The 22138-nt window shown below is 34.7% G+C and overlaps 1 protein-coding gene across 1 annotated transcript in view; it reads left to right on the top strand.

Moving 5' to 3' along the window:
- Positions 1–2262: 2262 nt before the first annotated feature.
- Positions 2263–22138, top strand: part of LOC128984471 (uncharacterized) — a 33537-nt gene continuing 13661 nt past the window's right edge. The window contains exon 1 of the mRNA XM_054403793.1: positions 2263–2498. The gene's annotated coding sequence lies outside the window, so the exon portion shown is untranslated. The remainder of the gene's footprint in view (positions 2499–22138) is intronic.

Below are 22138 nucleotides of genomic sequence, written 5' to 3'. Positions count from 1 at the left end.
AATACTTTTAGAAGTTGATATTAAGATCAACACTTTAACTTTCATAAAACTTACAACTAGGCCTAAACAAGTTTGTAATGATGAAATATTATTATCAGTGTTGTGAATAATATTATTCTAGTCTAGAAAAGAATAAACCTAAAATAAGACTTGTATAAAATAAAAACGTTCAACTTGGTTGATAATAAACTTATACATACAATAAAAATGTTAACCTTCATCTTCATCAAACTAGAACTTGGACAAAAATCAAACTCACGTGAATAATATTATTCTAGTCTAGAAAAGAATAAACCTAAAATAAGACTTGTATAAAATAAAAACGTTCAACTTGGTTGATAATAAACTTATCTATATAAATAAAATTAGAGTTTTGTCTGTACATTGCTTAGAATAATGAACTTTTTGGTTATTTTTACATTTCATAGGTCAGAGAAACCGAATCAAACCTTATCTCAATTTCTGTCTGTCTGTCTGTCTGTCTGTCTGTCTGTCTATCTGTCATTCTCTTGGTAACGCTAAAATACGCACTTTATTACAACTACTCCTCAATAACTATAGCACTGTCCCGCCTGAAACTTATTTTCCAAATACTATACATATATGAGATGGTTTTAGACGTATTTCATCGAATATGAGACAGTTAGATATTTAACAGTAAACCCTTGAAAATCAAGTTTTTGTCGATTTTTGACGTGGAATTTCTGGAAGCCCATGTTAACCTTATGAGAAATGAAATTATTGAATCTTAACAGCTGTTTCAATTAAACAAGTTGGTTCTGTTCTGTGATGTTCAATAGCATTAAAGTTACAAGGATTACCAACAGGGTGCAGCACTAGCACTATTATTTCTTTTACATTTATGACAACAGCTAATTTGCAACCTGGAGGCGAGTGAGCGTAGCGAACGAGCTAACCTGAAGGCAAGTGAGCGTAGCGAACGAGCTAACCTGAAGGAAAGTGAGCGCAGCGAACGAGCTCCAACATACAGGTGAGTGAGCGTAGCGAACGAACTTCAACCAGGACGTGATTGAGCCATGCAAACGAGATCAGATAGTAAAAATAAAAGTAAGCCTACCGTTATAGGATCGACCGGCAGACACAGAGGTAATTTAACCTTTTATTGATTGTCATACCGATCCGGAACAACAAAAAACAACATAAAATGAAGCTATGTATAATAGTTTGGCCAGCATATCTTAAAATATGCAAACCAACTGCTGTTCGTTATATAAGAAGGTTTCAACTGAATATTATAAGATCCCCGTGCGTAGAACGGGTACACAGCTAGTACATACAATAAAAATGTTAACCTTCATCTTCATCAAACTAGAACTTGGACAAAAATCAAACTCAAACGTGAAAGTCAAACATCAAATTTTAGGTTATGTTTTGTCTATTTTCTATGTAGATCTGTTTCAGAGTGATTAGTTGATTCATTTTTGTAAATTCTTAATTAGGAATGATAAATCACTTTTGTAGATTTTTTAGATAATATTCAGAGAATAAATATTTCATTTAGGTTATTAAAAATTAGAGTTTTAAAGGCAATACCGATATACAAAACCTATCTTTAATGTTATTTTAATCTACCTATTAGCAAGTACTCCTGTCAGTAAGCCTGCTCCAAATACTACAAAAAAAGGTATAAAATATAGTTTATTTGACTGACATGAAAAATATTTTTGAACTTCTTGTAAACACTAACAAACAACATAATTGAACTGAAGAGCTACGCCGCTTGCACTTTCAAAATTCAAACTCGCAGTCTCGCAGACGAACCATTCAGAAAATCATCAACACAGGACAGGATCAAGGTAGCCAACATACGTCCAATAAGGAACAAAATTTCTCGTAAACGAAATTCCAACAAACTATACCGCTAATTGGTTAACGATTTCTTAAAATAAGGCGTGTTTAGCCATGGTTTAGCCTAGTTTAATCAAAGTTAAATTAAATCAAAGAAACATCAAGTTTATTCGTCCAAGTCAAAGAAATTTTGATCTTTGATGGATTTTCGCAAATATTTTTAAATTTTATTTAGTTTAAAAATATATTTTTCTTGTATCTGATTTCCCAACTGTCCCAACTCGTGGCAAGGAAATTCCCAACTTTTCTCTTTCCAGGATTCTAGGGGGGGAGGCTCCCCCCCCTACCCCCCCCAAGACGACGCCCCTGAACACTGGTCCTTTCTGTCAGTTAGACTTTGACAATGACATACAATTATGTAAAAATATAAACAACTATACAAGGTAAACAGAATAGTTTTCTTTGTAAACCGAGTGATATGTAATTAATTAATTGACATTTGACTATATCTATCAGGACAATTAATTACCCATTTATGATCGTTTAGTGGTGTAAATGTTGACTTTTAAATACGAAGGTTAGGCCCTAAATGAATGAATAAGGCAAAGATTTTGGTTGTTACCAGGACCAAGTAGTATATTGTGTACAATCAATATTCCAACCTTCAGTAAGTGACATCAATAAGCCTGGTAAGCCTTAAAGTTCAATTGCTTCTTTAAAATATGAACCGATATACAACCTAACAAGCCACCACAATAAAACATGAGTCCTCTGCGGTATTATGTAAAAAATCAACCAAGTTAACTTTCAAGCTAGGGTTTAAAGTCCAATTCTTGATTTTTGGATGACGAGGTGTCAGAAACTATCAATGATGGTCCATCTTAGGTGTGTAGTGTGTAGGCCTAGTTGTGGTTTTTGCAAAATTTGTTTAGGTTGTAGGGCTGCCACCGTGCATTTTCAGCAACCCAACTCGTAGCGGACCATTGTAGTAAACCTGGATCTTCCCACTAGGTGGTTGGACCTTGCTCTGGGGGATGGGGGCGCAGCTTGTTTTGTCGTCTAGACTCTGTAAATTAAATCTCCTTTAATGTAACCAAGAAGCTCCTATCATGATAGTGACACCCTAAAGAAGTTATTAAAAAACTTGTCTTCATGCGCGCAAAGTTTATCAAATAATGTGGAATAGCCTACAAGCCTTTGTCTTGCCGGGTACACTTCCATATCTGTTGGCACAAACAACCGAATGAAAATATCGATCGATATATCGATTAGTTAGGTAAGGTTAAATTAACCTAACTAACCAAACGATATATCGAATCAAACAATCGAATAATCAATACTACTCATTCGGTTGTTTGTGCCAACAGATATGGAAGTGTACCCGTCTTGCCTACTTATAAGAATAGTTTCCATCCACATTTTTCGTTTTCTTCTCCACCTTCTTCTTCTACATAACAAAAGCACAAGCAGGAGTTCCTCATCACTCTAATCCATTTTGACGAATAGAACATGACACGAGGTTAGCAAGAAGGTCTCAGCCACCGTGTGGGAAGGGACATGCGTGGCTGCGACCCAGTGAGAAGGCGGCCTAAGTATGGTTATGGTTTGTGTGACTATAAATAAAAATAGTGCAAATTGTTGAAAACCCAGAATACTATATACTAGAGGCCGTACAGTGGTCAAAACTCGATCAAAAACATGTAATGTTCAGACTTCTCTATCTTCACCCTATGCGGATGCCATAAATAAAATATGTGATTGGAATTTCTTCCATTTGTTTTGTTTTAGCGAATTTCCCTATAGGGAAGTAGCTATTACCGTAGGTCTCATGGTAAGACTTATGCCCGGGACCGATTTACTTTTTCATTTTAATGTCCCCAGAGGCCAAAAACACCATTCGTTCAAATTTTTATATATGTATATATATATAGGTATATATATATATAGATTTATATATATATATATGTGTCCGTGAACACGATAACTTGAGTAATTTTTATCCGATTTTGATGAAATTTGGTTTGAAGGTGTAAGGCGGGATAAACTTGAATGAGTTCGCGATCCAGCATGATCGGACCATGGGAACAGGGTTTTATGGGGGGTTTTATGGGGTAAAAATTGGTTTTTCTCACTTCTTACCCTCAAAACACAAAATTTCCCAATTTTTCTCTAAACCTTCTTAAAGAGCTTAAAAAAACAAACAATTCAGTATATCAAAGTGTTTTTGTACGGTTATTGGTTACGGAGAAAACTAAAAAAATGGTAAATTTAAAATTCCCATGTTATTCTTATGGAGAATATTGTAAAATGTTGTAGTTTGCTTGTTTATGGATATATTTTGATCAAACTTGGCAAATTTATTTATTTTATAGTAAGCTATCAATATTTTACTAAAAACACACTACTTTATTATTAGTTTCCTTGTAGCAGCAAACCTAGGTACTCGTTAAACCTAATGTTATTTAAATAGATCAATTGAAAATCAATTCGGCGAAATGGAAATTCGCTTAGACGGCAGGTTTGCTGCGGCGGGGGTATTTCTGTTTATATTGTGTTGTTATTGTTATAAAATACTATTGTTACAAGTTAAATAGAATGAAATGAAAAGAATACTTTACTGGAAGAAACTTTTATAATGTACTATGTTGGTCAAACTTATTTACTGAATAATTAATGAAGAACAGAAAACCATATGTAAAACAAAAACATTTGAATTCTCATAAGGAAGTCAAAGAGTACTAAATATAATAAACATAGTCCAATAGTTGTTATATGCAACACTCCCCCTACTCAAGGCTTCCTTAGAGACTTCATAGGAACGTTAAGCCAGTCCAATTTTCTGTCTTAAAACCTTTAATCTTGGTCCAAGAAGAGGTTTTGTAAACAAATCAGCTAGGTAGTTGTTCACTTGTGTCAATTTTCTTCACTTCAAGGTTTCCTGCTGTCACTTGTTCTCGAATGAAAAAGTGTTTTATTTCAATGTGTTTCGTTCTTCTGTGATGCTCTGGATTCTGTGCTAGACATATTGCAGCTTCATTGTCTACGAAGATCACAGGTGTACTTTTAAGTTCAGTTAATGAACTTAGTAATCGCTTTAACCAAATTGCATCCCTGGCCGCCTCACTCGCAGCTACTATCTCTGCTCCCGTAGTGGAAAGTTGAACAGAAGGCTGTCGTTGGCTGATCCATGATATCGCTCCACCTGCGTACAGAGTCAGTAGTCCTGTTGTCGATCTCCTGGTTTCATGGTCACCACCAAAGTCTGAATCACTGTAGCAATTAAGAACTTCCAATGTGCTTCTTGTACACGATTCCACAATCTTTAGTACCCTGAAGATATCTGAGTATTCTCTTCACTCGACACCAATCATTTATTGTAGGATTTTCTAGGCTTCTGGAGACGACACTCACTGCGTACGCTATGTCCGGTCTGGTACTAACCATGAGGTACATAAGAGCTCCAACAGCTTCTCGATACGGAAAAGACGTCTCATCTGTTCTTTTGTCTTCCTGTTCAGATTTTACTATAGGTGTTGGTGCTGATCTGCAGTTTTCCATGTTGAATCTTTCCAAAATTCTTGAAACATATCCTCCTTGACTTAATTTGATATTTTCACCAGATTTGGAAATCTCCAATCCTAAAAAATAATCTGCTGGTTTTGACTTGATTTTAAATTCTTTTTTCAATTCTACTAGGAATGAATTTAAGTCTTCATCATGAGTTGAAGCAATGAGTCCATCATCAACATATAGAACAACGATTAACTTATGTCCATTGTTGTTACGGATAAAAAGACATGGATCATCATCACTCTTTTTCAGTCCCAGTTTTGTTAGGACCATTCCAACTCTCTCGTTCCAGCATCTTGGTGCTTGTTTCAAACCATACAAACTTCTATTAAGCTTGCAGACGTGATTACTGTTATCACTGAATCCTTCTGGTTGATGCATATAAATTTCTTCATTTATTTTGCCGTACAAAAAGGCAGTAGACACATCAAATTGTGTGAGTTTCATTCCTTCATTAGCAGCTACTGCGATAACACTTCTGATTGTTGGCATTTTTGCTACTGGACTAAAGGTTTGATTATAATCAATTCCTTTCTTCTGTGCAAATCCTTTCACTACTAGACGGGCTTTGTATCTCTCTATGGATCCATCCGCATTTGTTTTTACTTTGTATACCCATTTACAAGGTATGGCTTTGTGACCTTTGGGTAGTTCAGTAAGTGTCCACACTTCATTCATGTGAAGTGAGTTAATCTCATCTTCCATTGCTTTTTGCCATTGGAGATGATCTTCACAGTTCGATGCCTCCATGTATGTATTAGGTTCATAGTGTGTGTTCCCCATAACAGCACTCATCACAAAATCTTCAAAACGAATGGGCTGCCTTACCATAGCTCTATCTCGGAGTTGGCGAGTTTGCACAACATTTTCTTCATGTTGTTCTGCTTCCTCGTCTGTCAATTTATCTTCTTCCGATTCATCTTTAGGAAAGAGAATGGGGACATTTTCTACTACAGGGGCTGAACAGTTCTCATCTTTTGCTTCATCGGGGACTTTTTTTTCTGAAGATATAGGCCTATTTACTATGGATTCACTAATAGGCTCTTTCAAAAATTTTACATCCCTGGACCGAATGACAGTACATTTCCATGAATTCCAGAGACGATATCCATCATTACCATCATATCCAATAAGTTTGCATTTCATCGCTTTCTTGTCAAACTTACGTCTTCTCTGCTTTGGAATATGGACAAAACAATCTGTCCCGATAACCCGTAAATGTTTTATCGTAGGTCTTTTTCCAAACCATGATTCATATGGAGTCTTTCCGGCAACTGATGACTTAGCAGTTCTGTTCAAAATATAGGCTGCAGTGTTTATCAATTCAGCCCACAAGCCTTGAGGCAGATCACCGTGAGCATGCATCATTGACCTTGCACATTCAACTATGGTCCGATTTTCTCTCTCTGCAGATCCATTCTGTTGTGGTGTGTATGGCATTGTGATCAAATGTTGTATTCCATTCACTTGAAGGACTCGTCTAATACTTTCATTGTCGAATTCACCTCCTCCATCACATCTCAACTTACATATTACATGGCCTGTGACTTTGACTTCTGCAAGAAACTGCTTCAGCTTCTCTACAACTTGAGATTTTGTCTTCATAAAATAAACACTGCGGTAGCGAGTAAAGTCATCCTTGAACAATACAAAGTACTTTGAACCTCCAATCGACTCAAAGAAAGGTCCACAAACATCAGAGTGAACGATTTCACCAGGTACTGAAGCTCTGTGTTCATCTCTGCTTCTGAATTGTGTCCTGTGCATTTTCCCATAAGCACATCCTTCACATACCTCATTGTCAAGCTTGAGATTAAGGTTCAGTTCTCTTCTTGCAAACTCTTGTACATGAGTTTTGCTTTGATGTCCTAGTCGTTCATGAAGTAACTGCAACTGATCAACAGCTGGAACTCCTTCCATAACAGCCATGAGGTCTGCTGATTTTCTTACTGCTAATTTAAACAAGCCTCCGCCTTGACTTCGATGTCCTTTGATGAGTGGTTTACCATTTCTATCAAACAAAGTGCAATCCTTGGATGTCGATACAAATTTACTATTTACATTTAAATCTTGAGCAGCGGTTACTGAAAATAGGTTTGCAAAAATACCAGGTACATACCATACATTGGTTAGCTTTACTGTATTCCAAATACCATCCAAATTTGCTTCCATGCAAATTGTTCCTCTACCAATAGCACTTGTCTGTTGTCCATTTGCCATTGTAACTGCATGAGGTAACTCAAATTGTTCAAAGTCAGTAAACATTTCCCTACAATGTGTAACATGGTTGGTAGCACCACTGTCCACGTACCAATCATGTGATGCGGTAGTATTCTGGGTTTGAAAAACACAATTACTTAATATGGTTAGTGCTGCTTGTTTGGATTCTTTTTCCAAGCTTTTCTTTTCAGGTTTTCTTTCAGGTTTTCCATCCGCTATCCATTTCTGACACTCTTGCAACCAATGTCCTTTCTTGTGACAATAGTGGCATGGAAACTTTTTCTTTTTATCATTGTTTTTGCTGTTTTTCTGTACACCTACTAAGTTACCTTTGGCTTCTTTAGATCTATTGACCGCCATTAAAGCTGTATATCTTCTTTCTCATTTTCCTTTGAAGTCAGCTTTCTTGCTTCTGTACACAGCCAATTTGTAAGATTGTCAAGGTTTCTCGCTTTATCCTTGTGAATTATTAACCAAGTTGTCTGAAAGTTGGAATATTCTGCTGGTAGGATTTCAAAAATCTTGCAAATCAACAATATCTGAGGTAAACTATCTTCTTTCTTGTCTTGGATTTTCTTAATTTCTTCTTGAAGCTTTACCCATAATGACTTGATTGCAGATAGGTTCCCAGCCATATCCAAGTGTTGATCCCATTTGTAGGTGAAGAACAGAGAGCATATATCATAGGCTTTATTTTCCTCTATTTCCGCAAATAGATTATGCAGCTCCTTCCAAACCTCATCTGGTTTTTCTAGGTTTCTTACCTGAGCTCTTACTTCCTTACTTAATGAAGATGCTAACATAAACATTACTTCTGACTGTGTTTTGTTATACTTATCCATCTTCATTTTGTATTCTTTCATTTCTGCAGCTTGTGTTTCATCTTTAGGTTTCTCTGGCAATTCCATTTTACCAGAAATGGCTTTGTATGCATCTGGGATTCCTTTAAGCCTAATTTGCATGAGATATTTCCAATCATCCCAGTTGTCCTTTCCATGCAGCAATTCCATTTTTTGCATAACAAATTCCATACTAAAGATTTTATTTCAAGCAATAAATTATTCTATTTAAAACCTGTAACACACAATATAAGGGTGTCTGGGCCCATAACCTGTTATAAAATACTATTGTTTTACTATTGAATTGAATTGAATTGAATTGAATTGTTACAAGTTAAATAGAATGAAATGAAAAGAATACTTTACTGGAAGAAACTTTTATAATGTACTATGTTGGTCAAACTTATTTACTGAATAATTAATGAAGAACAGAAAACCATATGTAAAACAAAAACATTTGAATTCTCATAAGGAAGTCAAAGAGTACTAAATATAATAAACATAGTCCAATAGTTATTATATGCAACAGTTATTTCGTCACCAGTATAGCAACCATAAGGTCCACGTAATTTTAAATTAATTTGTTGTGCTTATTTTTGAGCCTATTTTAATTTATGGAGGGATTCTGCACATCTACAGAAAAATATCTTTCCAACAGTATGCATAGATTTTCCCTGCAATGCACAGGAGCTGAGAAAAAAAGTTTTAAAGAACCATGCTTGCCTATTTATATATAGATAGTTGATGATAGATATGTGTAATGAGTGAAAGCATCAATCTAATGTGCTTTTATGTTTTATATCATAAATCTTAAACAAAAATCAAATTTAATTAAAATCTTGGAGTAATTTTATTTGATTATGGTATTTTTATACCAAATTCACTGATTAAAAAAAACATTTTTTTTCATAGCTTCGTTTTACATCTACATAAAAGAGTATTGTGTTTAATTTAATGAGTCCTGAAGTGTTTGCCATAGTATGTTACTCTCTAGTAACGCTCTCTACTCTCTAGTAGTCTGTAGAGAAGAAAAGCTCTCTCTCTGTTTTTAGCACAATCATCAAAATACATGTTAAAAGATTTTCATTAAAAAAATATTTACAAGGAAAAGCAGCAATTGCTTTTATAATTGAAAAATGTACGAATAAATCAATTAATATACGTGTGCTCGTCAAACTTATAAAAGGCAATTTTTCTTAATCAAATCTGAATTGTTTAATTCCTCCTAAAATATGTAAGATTAAATAAGAACCACACTATATGTAAATCGTATCCACAATATATGTTTTAAGTTAATGTTCTTATAAAAAAAAAAAAAAACACTACTCATGCTAATGTGCTCATGTGATATCAAGTATGTGATCACTATTGTAAATCAAACCAGCTTTATCACTTTGGATGATGCAAATAATTTAGATAGTGTTAAGAACTGATAAAATGGTGCAAAACCTAACAAATCAGTAGACTATTTTTCTTTTTTTGTGCCTCTCACACCAACAAGTTTTTTTTTAATTTTTGTTTTTGAAATTGGAAGGTCTGAATCCTGATCTTTTTACGATCTAACGGCCTTTTGTTAGATAGCCTAGCATTATGTTAATTACAAGGCAAAAATGTCGTTCGGATTCTACTATGAACTGTAGGTCCCTTAGTTGCCATTGGCTGTATGGGCTACTAATTAACAGCTGTGTCCAAGGAATATGTCAGCCTTAGTCACTAACAAGACTACAAGATCCCACCACTCACTTACACTCATCTCCATTCATACTTTAAAATACCGTACCTATATTAATATGGTCGCCATTTCATAAGAAAGTATTGAAGTATAAAGAGTATTGAGTATTATTAATTAATAGTACTCAATATAATCAAAGGCCCGATGACAAGTGGCATGTGGGTCCAGTAAACAATTTAGCTTAGAATCGAACCAGAGACATTTAGATTTGAAGGCGAGCACCATATACCACTACTCACTCAGCTACTAAGACAATAACAGTAGGTAGGATACTTAAAAACATAAAAATGTACTTATATTTGATGTAGTTAGATCAATCATTGAGATGGGAACGCCACCTAGGTGCGTATTTTAACCCAAATATGAGTGAAGGATGAGTGTAATGGTGTGAGATGATGTGTGTAGCTTTGTTACTGACAGATCAGCTGTTTCATTAGCCAGGATCATTTATTTAAAGCCCAATGATCAGGAACAGCTGGGTGCAGTTTCGAACCATCAAAAAGCTAAAGACTTTTCTCAGGATCGAACCGATGACCTTTTGATTATTAGGCGAGCACTATAACCACTCAGCTACCCAGCCAGTTGGTTTAGTTTTAGTAAAATTAAAAAAAAACAAAAGGGAAAATGTAATGGTACAGCTTGTGACATATAAGCTGGCACTTGGCCTAGCACGGGCAGTGTTGGCGGGAGGAGGGTGGAGGTAGGGAAAAGACCGGACTGCAAACATTTCCTTACGGGGTTGATTTCACGGACTCCCGTTGTACTGTATTATTTACTTAAACACCTTCATATGGGTCGCGAGGACAGTTGATGCAACCCGCATGACGGGACATAATTTTTGAACTAGCTAATAGTAGCGATCGGCCAAGTGCCAGCTTGATGTCACGAGCTGTACTAACAAGTTGCCGATACTTAAAAAAAATTAATTTCCTGTTTAGGTGGGTTACATGCTTGTAAGCTACGGTAGGGTTTTCTGTGTAACTATCATACAGTGGCGGATCTAGAACTGTCACAAGGGGGCGCAAACTGGGGGTCTAGGGGGTTCGGGGGTACCCCCCTGCAAAATGTGTGTAAACTAAGTCTCCAAAAATGGCAGTTTTATACCATTTCTTTGTCCAAAGTTAGTATGACAAATTATTTTTTGCAATGTGTATGCACTACTGTCTTACCTGCAGTAATATAATATATATCATGTATGCCCGAGGGGGAGGGGGCCGGTCGACCCCCCCCCTCTGGATCTGCCGCTGCTATCATATCCATAAGAATACATGCGTGTTTCTCTGGCATTTCATCAATTGGTCGAATTAATGTGATATGCAACTGAGATGAGCCATCATAGAAATGTTGTCAATATGTCGTTAGATCCATTAGTGACAGTGTATATCGTGCAGGAAGTCAATCAAGCCAAAATTACTGCCATCCAACTCTTATTCAGCACTTTCATTTTTATTATTATTTTGTTTGCTTAGTCATTTCGTATAATGGTTTGAATGAGTGGTTTTGCAACTATCTCTTCATATTGTCAAAATGCCTATTTGCAAGTATTGTTCATTATGACTGTCATTAGACCTATTATTTTGATTTTTTGAGTTATATCATTGACTAAGACCCATCTATATGGATCAGCTGTCCCCAGTTTTTTACAAAAAAGAATGTAGTTTTTTGAGCCAGTCACAGATTGCGATAGTGTCTAAAACTCTATTTTGTACATAATTTGTCGTTACTGACATAGTTGCTGGGTCACAACAGTTGCTATAGCTCATATAAGTCATTCCATCAGTTTGACATGGTAAAAACCATCATGTAATCGGCAGAAATCAGTAATTTAGATCAGCGCAATCTGTAGGTGGCTCACATCAACTAAAACAAATTTTATTAAAAACCTGGCTACAACTTTAACATGGGGATGGAATGTCTATAGTCAAAGGTTATATCAAAGATTACACATGCTGTGTAATCTTTGGTTATTTATATACATGTATTATTGTTGCCTATAAAATAATGTTTTTATCAAAACTAAACACAATATATTAAACCACCCTGGTACTTTGCAACTTCCCCATAATGTGTTTTAACCCTTTGAAATCCATGGATTTTTCAGTGAATTAAATACTGGTATGCCTATTGTTATAATGTTTTACACTGACGACTGCTTCCCGAGTATCTTCCATAAGCGCTCTCTTTTCCCCCAAAGGGTCAAGAAAGTACTCAGTACCGGGCCCTGGTACTGAGCTCTTTCCCCCAGTACATTGTCCTGAAGAAATTCACCTGAGAGAAATGTGCTGTGGAAAATAATTTGGTGAATAGTTGTTTTTCCTTTGTTATGAACTGTTAAGCAGTTTTTACAACAATAATTATAATTTAATTTCTTTAGGGTAAAGATAGGTTTGAAACCTAAATCTTCAGTTGTGTATTTTTATTTTTATATACAAATAGGAAAGTGGTAGTAATATAAATGAAAAATACCCTTCTACAGTACAGTACAGTATCAGTGGTCGTACAGGCACGTGGACTCTAGTTTTATACAATCAAGTGATAGCAACTTTCCTTAAGGTTACCTAACCAACTATAAAATACCCCCGCCGCAGCAAACTTGCCGACTAAGCGAATTTCCATTTGTCTGAATTGATTTTCAGTTAAATATATTTTAATAACATTAGGTTTAAAGAGTACCTAGGTTTGATGCTACAAGGAAACTAATAAAGTGTGTTTTTGAGTAAAATATTGATAGCTTAGTACAAAATAAATAAATTTGCCAAGTTTGATCAAAATATATTCATAAACAAGCAAACTACAACATTTGACAATATTCTCCATAAGAATAACATGGGAATTTTAAATTTACAATTTTTTAAATTTTCTCTGTTACTAATAATCGAACAAAAATACTTTTATATACTAAATTATTTGTTTTTTAAGCTCTTTAAAAAGGTTTAAATAGAAATTGGGAAATTTTGTGTTTTGAGGGTCAAAAGTGAGAAAAACCAATTTTTACCCCATAAAACCCCCCGTAAAGCCCCGTTCCCATGGTCCGATCGTGCTGGTTCGCGAACTCATTCAAGTTTATCCCGCTTTACACCTTTAAACCAAATTTCATCAAAATCGGACAAATACATACAAAAATTACTCAAGTTATCGCGTTCACGGACGTATATATATATACATATATAAAAAATTTGAACGAATAGTGTTTTTGGCCTCTGGGGACATCAAAATGAAAAAGTAAATCGGTCCCGGGTCTAGGTCTTACCGTGCCACCTACGGTAATAGCTACTTCCCTATAGGGAAATTCGCTAAAAAAAAAACATAGGTTGTACACCTTTATGAGGGGTGCTGAATTTTTATTCCAGGATTAGTTTCGCCAACAGTGTTATTTGGAGGCTTCTGATTGGCTGAGGGAACACCATTACCGCAACGATACGGCTTGATGCCATCGGCCTCGGTGGTATAATGGATAGAGTGCCGGGCTGATAAACTGAAACAGCCGGGTTCAAATCTCACCCGTGGCACTATTTTTTGTCTTAGATTTTTTCATTATCAGCAAGTTTGGTTAGGTAATGACAGTTTAATTTTATGATCATACAATTGAATTTGAGCCATTTATAGTTTTATTTTGAACAGAACTATTTTTTCAATCAATAAACCTTCATTGGATTTTTTCATTATCAGCACGTTTGGTTGGTTTGGTTAGATTATGACAGTTTGATTTCATAGTAAAAAAATATAAAATTTAATTTGAGGCGTTTATAATTTTATTTTATGAACAAAACTAATTTTTCAATTAGTAAACCTTCATTATAGTCAATCGGAGGCCTCCAAATGACACTGTTGGCAAAACTAATCCTGAATAACAAATTGTGCATGAGGGGTAAGTCTTAAGTTTATACAAGTGTAGCGACTAATTACAAGAAAACAAATCTAACCTCTTTCTTAACCAAATGAGGAATAATATGTATTTTTAGTTATAAACATCATCATTTAGCGAATTTCCCATATGGTAAGACCTATTTTACTGTTTCTTTTTGATGTCTCCAGAGGCCAAAACCAAAAACACCATCTGTACAAATTCACACTATGTGAGTCTCTGTTAGCACGATAACACAAGCAAAATCCATCCGATTTTGATAAAATTTTAGTAAAAACGTCTAAACCTAAACATTAATTTATTCGAACCAGTTCGCAAACCAGCATGATTGGACTATGTGAATGGGGTTTTATGTGGTTAAAGTTGGCTTTTCCTATGTTTGACCCCAAAACATAAAATTAATTGATTAATTAAAAGTAAATATTTATAAACTGTTGTAGTTTGCTTGATTACAGGTGTATTTTGATCAAATTTGGAAAATTTGTTTATTTCATACTTAGCTATCAACATTTTGTTAAAAATACACCTCATTGCGGTACTTTCCCTTTAGCAGCAAACCTAACTAGGCATACTCATTAAAATTATCGTTATTTCGATATAGGAATAAATCTGACAATTAATTATCAGGGAATATTTTAGTAGATATACATCCAGGTAAATGGAAATTTGCTTAGTCTGCAGGTTTGCTGCAGTGGGGGTATTTTATATTAGATGTCGTAAAATTGCAAAACTAAAGGGAACTATTGGTACCAGGTTGCATTTATAAATTTTACATGATAAATGTTATGTTTTTGTATTTATGATTTCTGGAATTTCCAAGAATGTCACATGTGGAGATGCCCACTGGAATATTAAAAAAAAAAACTGTATCTTTGTATGATTTGAGCGATAATGATAATCCTCAAGCGTTTGTTAGTTTTGATTATTTATCTTAAGTAAAATGATGTAGGATATACAATTTTTTTTACTTGTGTTCCCGTTGTTTGATTTTTTTATTTTACAGAGAAATTATTTATCTACTAAGGCTAGGATTATACTAGGACGCTGGCGTCCGGGATGCTGGCGTCCGAGAGGCTAGCGTCCCACCTCGAGCCGAAAAATGACGTGATTTGTGTTGGGATGCTAGCCTCTCGGACTGCCATTTTATTTCAATGTTTAGTCACTTTTTGTAACATTAAATAACATTAGGTTTAACGAGTACCAAAATTTTATGCTTGAAGGGGGCTAATAAAGTGTGTTTTTTTAGTAAAATACTGTATTATTAGCTTAGTATAAAACAAATTGGCCAAGTTTAATCGAAATATATCCATACACAAGCAAATTCCAACACTTAACAACATTTTCTATAAGAAAAACATGGCAATTTTTAATATACTCTTTTTTATTTTTTTTCATAACTAATAACAGTACAAAACACTTAAATATAGGTACTAAATTATTTGTTTTTAAGCTCATTAACAGACATATATATAAATAATATTTAAATCTATACGAACGGGTGGTGTTTTTGGCCTCTGGGGACATCAAAATGAAAAAGTAAATCGGTCCCGGGCCTAGGTTTTACCATGCCACCTACGGTAATAACTTCGAGCTTTTGGTGGCTTTTTTTAGCATCCGACGCTAGCATCCATAGTATAATCGCCCCCATTTGATTTAATGCCCCGCTAGCGTCCCGGACGCTGGCCTCTCGGACGCCAGCGTCCTAGTATAATCCTAGCCTAATTCTTACAAAAATAAAAAATAGCAGTCATATCAGTAGTACTTCCTGCTGATAATATAAAATAATTTACTAAACATACCGAAGACCACATAATGTGGTCAACAGATCTGTAGAAGTAGGCTTTATTTACCACAGTGGAAATTTGACAGAAAAAAGTATAGCAAAATTAGATTTCAACAATAATTTTGACTCTTAAAACCAATTCAGAATCTCAACTACATCTTCGTCCCAACATTTATTTCTTGTTCGTTCGTCTCAGGCACATGCTTGGTGCTCTTAAAACTGAACAAATAGTTCTTGACCTTAACTGGCTTTGTTTTAAATAATATTTATAAATTGATACTAGTAATTTTAAAATTAAATGGATTTTAATTTATGCAACAAGAACTATGCTAACTTACTTTGTTCCCCAGGCTGTAGTTTTGTAAGCTCCATATGCATGCCTCTTATATGAATAAACATGTTTTTAAGAATCAAATCAACATTTTTTTTTAAGAGCTTAAGTTTATGTTTAAATTATTCTAGTAAAGCTGTAAGACTAGAGTAAAAGTCTGCTAATACAAAAAATGTGTTTGTACAACACTGAGAAATGCATTGCAAATGAAAAATTAAATTGGGGTAGATTAAAAATAACAAAATTATGTACTAAGTCAGCCATATCAAAACCGCAGTCACTCTTTAATGGGACTGCAAAAAATGCAATGATTTCGATGATGTAGAGTGACCCCAGACACTTACAGAAATTGGGATTTTTCTATTCTACTTGATTTTATCGACTGAATTAGAATGCTGAATGGATGTTAAACTAGTGCCTCAGTCGTTTAAATAGATAAGATGGATATTTTAACCATTAATTTCCTCCTCTTGATAGTGCTCGGGCATTATCATGACCTTCAAATTCTTGATAGCTCAGAAGATAATGCCTTTAAAATGTGCTTGGTGTTGTGTTAACAACAGACATACAGTACTCTTTTTATCGCTTAAAGCCTGGCTTTTTTGCACTGTTGCGATTTTATAGTATAGTACATAGACATATTTTATTGACACAAATCGTTCTTTATAAAGTAAAATTATTAATTCATACATAAGATCAGGTGATTCGTCATAGTGATGTGTTTAAAATAAAATTAATAGTTAAAATAATTTAAATAAACTTAATAGTACAAGTAGGATATCAATATTTTTTTAACTACACTATAGAGGGTTCTCCCAGTGAATAATAGTAAGCTTTATCTTTCATTTGATCTTTAAATGGAGTAACATTTAAAATTTTAAAATACAGGGGTAATTCATCTTACAATCTTAGTTTCATGTAGTGAAAGCTAAATATTGTATCCATGTCCTTAGTAGTGAATGTGCATAACATAGGTTTAACACTGGTTTAATCTGTGTCAGTAACGTACAGGTAATATACCAAGTAGCCTATGAGTATGACACACAAACAACGAACTGTAAAATGTAACAGTCCACGATAACAGGCTATCGTTTATGATTAGGTTATCTTTCTTGTTGTATCCTGTAGTTCTTGAGTAGGTAAGACGTTTGTGTCGTTACCCTATGAATTTCGTGAATTTCGTTACACTATGAACAGGTACTTTGTGGCACCTACAGGGCCCAGGGGCTCGTCAGGGGTCTTCTTTAAGCCTAGATATTTTTAACACTAACGCTATAGTCAGAGTCTGCCCTGCATTCGAAATAGTTAATTGTGTAACTAGTGTGCGAAGTGGCACTTTGCGCTCGCATTGCACATTATATTTTTCCTACAGTTTCTATAAAGTATATAAGTAATTAGTCTTTCAAACGATACACCACATGTTTTTTTGTTTTTAGGTAGGTTATGGTTAAATCCAATCCAAGCGTTGATCGAAATTTGAAATGGGAAACGCTGCACCAGCTGATCGTAGTCGTAGTATCTTTAAGTGTTGCCAACTTATTTTCAAGCGTACACGGATTACGTGCATAATAAAAGTACGCTGTTTTGTGTTGTTTGGTTGGAATACTGGTGTGTGCCAAAGTAAATTAAAAACTGTGCGCCAAAGTAAAAACTGCAAGGAAGCCTACTTGATCGTGTGGCCGTAGGAAAAATATTTACACACGGACGGACGGGCCGATTGGACAGCGCGACAACTTTACACGTGTTGGGAGTCACGGCAAGAGGTCTTTCTTGCTCCATTTCATTTCTCGGACTGGGGATGTTAATTAATTAATTTATGAATTAATTTCCAGTTGGCATTGTTTCAACTTGCCTTACTTTAATTAGTTGAATGTTAAAAGGTTTATTTGTGTACATGCAGTACATAAAAAATACGTCTCAATTTAATGTAGGTATCTCAATAATAAATGTATCTCTTGCCGATACCATAGATAAAACATGCCGAAACTGTACAGTATTCGTAAAACAATAAAATTGTGAAAAATTATCAAATTGTAGAATTATTGGAAATTGGAGAACTAAGTACGACGAGTACGAACTAAGAACGAAGTAAGCTAAATTCATACAGTCTTACGATTGGTATGAAAAAATGTGGATATGCTAATATTGGTACGCTAACTTCACAAGTTTAATTATTTCCATTGATTTTGCTTGAATTACTTATCCTATCCTACTGTACCTACCTAGAGAAAATTTTCTTAGTTTTTGTAGTCGCTTCAATCTGAAAGCGACGTATTACACTAACATTTTTCTTATACTGTACTGTAGTACAATACAGTATTATCTTTGGAGTATTTATTACATTTTTTCTTACACGTACCTAGATATATTTCAAATTATATCGTACTTATTCGAGATAAGATGACCATCTTGAACAATTTAGTGTTTATTTTACTGCACTGCCATAACTTGCGAACTTCAGTTATACTTAATTTAATTAAAACTGTTTCTAATCTAGAAAGTGCTTATCAGTCCCTATGTAAGTTAACCTAGATAGATTCTACAACGATATATCGAAATAAATCAACTTGACGAGTACCACAACTACATTTTACACCCTATATACTCGGTCCAATATAAAAAAGTGTTTTCATGTTCTATACCCCAGGTCTAGTAGAACTTTAGGATATTTTTTAATTTTCCCCCCGGTTATCACAAAGAAATAATCGATTTCGAAGTGTAAAGTGTGGAAGCTTTCTTAGCGGTTCAGTCTGAGAAAGTCGTTATATTCGCATTTCTCAGTATCAGCGCCAGGGTTACACAAGGCCATGTGACGTGACGTCATCGCTGTGCCGTCCAGTGTGACGTCACCGCGACCCTGGCCCTCAACATGGCTGAATTCCACGTATACAATCTCGAATTATAATGAAATATGTCTGACTAATTTGTTTGTCATCGGGGTTTCTATTCGACTAATCGCACATGTATGCTGAAATGTTTTAGCAGATTGTAGCGGTGGCAACTGTTGTAAAAAGAATATCACTAATCACCACGTGAGTTTTGCGATCTTAACTAGGTCTGTACTGTTTTAATTTACGTATAAACTACATCATAACACAAGTTCTCAACATGTTATTGTCCGTGTACATTATTTCACTCATAGTTGGCATTTCTCTAGCGCAATGTTTGGTGGATCCTCTTTCTCAAATTAGTACCAATACTCTTCTTGAACACAGTCCAAGTCCATATATGCTAGAATGCTACTTTGCTTTTCCAACTGGATATTTTGTAGTTCAATCTAATTAGATACTACCATTATACGACCCAATAAAATTTTTATTAATTATTTGGTGTAGCAACGAACTACACGAAACTACTAACTTCTAGAAACATGTCTAGCTATATTTTACCAACACTAATCTATGAGAGTGGCTATCGAATAAAACGGAGCTGGCGAGTCTTGACAAGAAGGTACTTCGTAGCATATTTAATTTATGAAGTAATCTATAGATGTGACGAACTGCAATATTTGTCACACTTTTAGAATGTGTAGCCACAACAATGAAGGATTGTCAAAGTTATTCGGTTCCATTGTTTGCCAAGAACCAGTGAACCAACACTTGACCCAGATAGGCCGTAAACTAGACCGAATGGATAACATCTATTGGATGTTGTTTTAGATAAGATTGTTGGTTGGATGACTCGTCGTGGCACGACGCAATCTTCTCCTCAGTCCTCAGACGATTGGTTACAATAACGTTGAACTAACGGAGATTGAGGGTAACAAAGGTACAAAGTTGGGTGCAATAAGACGTATTGAAAACCTCACCAGTAAATGACCAAAGAACAAGAACAACTTTACCTTATTCGTCTGAGATATTAAAATACATTTATGTATCTTGTCTATATTAATATGTGTAGAGATTCGTAAAATTAGTTGCTCCAAGTTTCCCTTTTTGAACCTCAAGTTTATATTTCTATTATTTACATGATTTATAGCCACACGTGGTCAGAAGTGTGTCACCAACTGTATCAGGAAATATTGAACATTCTTTACTAAAATCATAGATAAAACACACTCCCTTAACCAATACAAGATAAAACTCAAGTTATAGAGGTTGTGGCTCGTGTGACAGTCAATATTAATTTTTTTCACATACCTAATCAACTTATCCAAACAAAAGTGTAGTTCAACACAGTAAATTGTCCAAGGCTAATGTCAAATTCATTTCGCTCACTCAATATATTCTTACTGCGTTACCGATATAAAATCTCTACATAATTTGGACCAATGCTCCTTAGTGAAATACATATGCATCGTCCTCCACTGTCCGGCCCGCTTACATCGCCGTGACAATGACTTCAATTATGTACAGAATTTTAATGAGCAATGTTAGTGAAGGTTAGCTTTAAGTTCCTGATAATGCCATAGAAGTAAGGTACATCCTCGAACGATATTTTTTTAGGAACTAAGACATTATAGATACATTTTTAATATGGTTTATGGGCAATGACACAACAGAGATTAAGGCCATAAGGCTGTAAAATGGAGGCGAGTGCTGATCAAGTAATTACTAACCAATCACTGAGGCGAAGACTCTGACTTGAGATTTCATGCCTCAGTGCTTGCATTGTACAGCTGAGTCTAGGCAACAATCTCCACAAACTGTGCATTGGTCGAAAAAAAACTCACAAACTATCCAACAACCAGTACAGTAGTTAATTGTACACTCTCTTATTGTAGTGTAATGAAAAAATAAATGAATAGTCAACCGTTGACTAAGCACGTAAACATGATTCCTAATGAGTAAATTAAAACCAATTTTCTTCTTCTCTCCGTTTTATCATTGACTATTGGATACTGCATAGTTAAAGGTTTTACGCAGAGGACGTTTTGTCGTTAGTTTAATATTTGGTTTTCATCATGTAACCAATTATAATTCAATAAATGATGTAGCTGAAAACAATGTATTATAATCTTTATTAATTTAATATAATGGAGTCATTGATCATTATTGTTGCTCAAAGGAGGGAAATATGCCCTTTTGATGACGGTACCTATTTTGCTTCTCCAGTCCAACCCTACTCGAAATGTAGTATAAGTGTCTTTATACAAGGGGATTGTTGCAGTAGTATGATTAAAATCTCCACGAATCGAATAAAAAACACAACTTACTGATTTTTCAATTGTGAATCCTGAAAATAAAGGAAATTCCATTTTAGACGACACAGAAACTGAAGCCCTTGCTCAGGTAAAACTATTTTGCACTAAATATATAAATGACAGTTATTATTTTCAAACAATAAGTTAATTTAATGTTCAAATATTTTCGTTTTACAAATTGTTTTGGGCTAGTCGTGTAGATAGCTTTGCGGAGTGCGTATGGCTGAAAGGGATTCGATTGTCTTTGTTTACATTTGAAGTGAAGCTAGTTGGATAAATTAAAATATGTGCGTCCTAAATTTAGACTTGTAGCCTCCAAACTGTCATCGACTCGTTTCTGTGATAAGTTTTAGGATATTTTTGTCCCTTAACCCTGAAAACACTTTAGACCACGACTACAAGGGATACTCTACCAATTCTTTGTTGTTGTAAATTGTAAATACATACATGTAATTTAGCAATTGAGCAATTGTAAATCAAATCTAATTTAAAACTGTCCTTTATAACTACTTATTTATTAAAACAGTAATGTCAAAATTACTGTGCTCTTTGCTTACAATAGTCAAATTAATTACAGTGTGTGGAAAACAATTTGCATACTTATATTTTAGTGTTTTCTAGCCTATATTCAACATAAGTAGGTGATACGATAGTGGTACATATAATAGGCATTTGACTCGCTTTTGAAGTTGTTATTGTAAATGGGCAAATCGGACGTCAGAATATCTTAAGACCAAGGCTTTAAATAAGACCAAATCCACATTAAATAGTATATTTTTCACCCTTACAGTATATACCTTATTTTATAAAGTGCCTAGATTTCATTGTAATTATGTATAATATGTC

Source organism: Macrosteles quadrilineatus, unplaced genomic scaffold (assembly GCF_028750875.1).
Source record: "Macrosteles quadrilineatus isolate MER2022 unplaced genomic scaffold, UCM_ALF_1.0 Scaffold_2__2_contigs__length_208266976, whole genome shotgun sequence".
Taxonomy (NCBI): domain Eukaryota; kingdom Metazoa; phylum Arthropoda; class Insecta; order Hemiptera; family Cicadellidae; genus Macrosteles; species Macrosteles quadrilineatus.
Note: the sequence above shows the minus strand (reverse complement) of the source record. Positions and strands in the feature narration are given on the sequence as shown.